Below are 3,719 nucleotides of genomic sequence, written 5' to 3' on the forward strand. Positions count from 1 at the left end.
GTAACCCCCCCCCCCTCGTGGTTATTACCAACATTCATTGATACAACTCTGTTAGTATTTGGATTTTATTTACCGCACGGTACCGTCACGCAATAATATCAACATGTACCCGTACTACTTACTAGGGATCCAAATTCATCAATAAGTTCCCTGACAATCACTTATCTCGTCTTCCCCGTTCCAACAAACAAATAGTTCACTATCTATTCCGACCGACCCCACGTCCTATTGATACGGCAATTCCTGTTACAACCGGGGAGTACTACTGACCAGTTTCAGAAATTTTTTCATTTGTCACATAGTAAAAACTTCTCGACCGTCCAGTCAAAATGGATTTAGCTGGAGAAAAAGCTTTCGATGCTACTTCATTAGTTTGGGTCTTCCAAATATGATTGCGAATCTTCCTCCGCGACCTAGAAGTACGTTTTTTTGGAACTGCCATAATGAAATCTATCTATTCGGTTTTATCATCGAAATGAATGCGACGAGTATGTTGATACGTACGAGTAGAATCAATATAATGAGGGAGGGGGTGATTGCGTAGAATCATTAGAAGGGGAACAACTGGGGGAACTGGGTTTCCATTCTATGCAAAAGAATCCCAGCAAGAATCATTGACTTCTTTATGATAACAATTTGCTAACCAACCAACTCCTTTCCATTTAAGCAAATGGGATCTACTACAGATCGAACCAAATCCTGTCTGTATCCCGATTTCCTTCGCGTCTTCTTCTTAGAATGGATCTTCCGTATCACTTTCTTCCTCTCGAAACAGGGATGCAAGACGCGCCCCCTAGCAGTTGCGTTACTCAGCCGGGGATGTCCGAGATCAATTTTGGATCCGTGACAAACCAATGAAACTCGATATATCGACATTACCGTATTGGACTCTGATGCGTTGTGCCCAAGCAGAGCGAAGTGACGAACATCATAGAATCTCCCCGGTTCTACTCGGAGTTGTTTTCCTCCAGTATCAATTGCTGCATGTCTATCCGTAATAGTCTTGTCGTGTGAAAAATAACCCAAAACAACTCAATCGGTTTGGGGTCAAAAAATGGAACCTAGATAAGTATCTCCGACACATTTGATTCCTGTCAAGTCTCGACGCCGGGCTCGCACCAGAACGAGAAACAAATGGATTATTCGGTTTGATACGCGTGATCTCACCTGTCCATATATATTCCATTCTTCGACGCTCCATATATCTGACAACTATTGACAGAAAGAGTTCCAACCCGGGTTAAATATGTTTATGGAATTATCTTATGAATGTGCTTGGATTGTCCCCTCACGCCCATTCGTAACCTCTGGTTTGATCGGATTGGCATCGTTTCTTTTTCCAAAAGCCACTAAGAGCCTTCGTCGTATACGTGCTATGCTCAGTGTTCTTTCATTAGCCGCAGCTATGTCCGTCTCTATCGCAACATTCTGGCAACAAGTTACTGGTCGCTCCACTTTTGAATACTCATGGTCATGGATTCCCAACGACGATATTTCTCCAAAGATAGGATTTTCAGTTGATTCACTTACTTCCATTACGTCGATATCAGTCACCACCATAGGTGTCTTGGTTATGATTTACAGTGATAGTCATATGCGTCACGACTAGGGATACGTAAGGTTTCCCGTCTATTTAAGTTTCTCCACTGCCTCCACGTCAGGATTAGTGTTCAGTCCCAATCCAATACAGATTCATGTTTTTCGGGAATTAGTAGGGATGTGCTCTTACTCGCCGATAGGTTTTTGGTTCGCACGACCAAGTGCTGCTAATGCCTGCCAAAAAGCTTTTGCAACTAATCGTACAGGAGATTTCGGATTATTATTGGGTATATTAGGTACGTATTGGATAACTGGTAGTTTCGAGATCCGCGAATCGTGTGATTGATTTAGTGAGTTGATTGATAACAACAGCGCCGGCTCCTCCCTTGCCAATACATGTGCTCCTCTACCATTTTTGGGTCCGGTATCTAAATCTGCACAATCCCCACTCCACGTATGGTTGCCCGATGCAACGGAAGGACCCACACCTATTTCGGCTCTTATACACGCCGCTACTATGGTAGCTGCGGGAATTTTTTTTGTAGCTCGAATGCTTGAATTGTTTGAAACCTTACCTCTAAGCATGAATGTTATCTCCTGGATAGGCGGAATAACGGCTCTACTGGGAGCGACGATAGCTCTTGCCCAGAAGGATATCAAGAAAGGTTTAGCTTATTCTACTATGTCTCAATTGGGCTACATGATGCTGGCTCTAGGTCTCGGTGCTTATAAACCTTCGTTGTTTCACCTCATTACACATGCCCATCCCAAAGCTTTGCTATTTCCCGGATCCGGTTCAGTAATTCATTCGATGGAAAGGGTTGTCGGATACTCTCCCAATAGAAGTCAAAATATGTCTCCCACGGGTGGTTCGCGAAAATATATGCCAATTACTGGAATCACTTTTCTTTCAGGTACTCTCTCTCTCTGTGGTATACCACCTCTAGCTCGTTTCCGGTCCAAAGATGAAATTATTGCAAAGAGTTGGCTACGTTCCTTTCCCCCCGGATGTATAGCCTCATTCACAGCAGTTCCAACTGCTTTCTACATGTTCCGCATCTATCTCCTCACGTTTGAGGGAATCTACGCGCCGGTGGCGGTACCAATCCATCCCATTCCTCTATGAATAGTGTCATTCGGAGTAACACCAAAACGATAGCAACGAGTGGAGATGGGTATGATGTTCCTCACCCCGCGAGACGAAGGAGTCGATTCAGCAGGAGGTTATGACGGGAAGATTCAGTCGATAGAAAAGTTTCTGCAGAGTCCAATATTCGTTCTGAGTCTCTATATCCTAAGGGAATCAGACGTTTCGATGGTATTGCCTTCAGTAGTACTGTCGATACCACTTCGTTGGTTGGATCAATAGGAGTCAATCTCGCCTGGGAGAAACTGGTCCCGATTTGCTATCCGAGTGGTTAACTCCCCTTGCAGGCTTTCAGAGGACAACAACAATCCCCGAAAATTTTGTACAATGCTAATAGATTCAGCAGGTTCGGTTGGTCTATCACTAGCCGGAATTATCTATCTCCTACGTGATTTATGGACCGATATCCTCTCACACACAACCTTGCGGTGATATTGATCCTTTTGCCAAACAATCTATGGGTTCATTTAACCGTCTCATTGGGGACTGGTCACACAACCGGGGTTACATCGATCATTACTACGATATCCTTCTAGTGGAGAGGTATTCGATTCCTGGGTGAGTTAACTCTTCTTTTCGACCAATGGGTAATGGACGGAATTATTAATGGCACCGGTATTTTGAGTTCCATAGGTGGAGAAAGCGCAAGATATGGGGAGGGCGGGAGAGTATCTTTCTTATTCATTCGGAATTGATGATTGTATTATTCTACTGCCTAACTGCCTTCGTTTCTCTTGTCTCCTAAGAGTTTTTTTCTTCTCCTTTCAAGATATTCCTTATACCTCTATAAGTATCCTGTGACTATTCTACTATGTTTTCCGGAAAAGGAGAAATAGAACTAGTGATTGGTGATCGATCGATATGCATCTTGGGGTTGGGGGGGGGGCGATCAATCACGACCAAGATCAACCATGACCGAGATCTCCACACCAGCCCCCCCCCGATTCGTAGGCTCTATCCCGAGAAGGCAAAAGGGATTGCTATCATTACTGCTTCTTCCTATAATGAGAGTTAGGGTGTACGCGAGGTTCAT

This window comes from Dipteris shenzhenensis, unplaced genomic scaffold (genome assembly GCF_047967505.1).
Source record: "Dipteris shenzhenensis isolate YYH24624 ecotype China unplaced genomic scaffold, Dip_SZ_1.0 scaf0115, whole genome shotgun sequence".
In the NCBI taxonomy this organism is placed as follows: Eukaryota; Viridiplantae; Streptophyta; class Polypodiopsida; order Gleicheniales; family Dipteridaceae; genus Dipteris; species Dipteris shenzhenensis.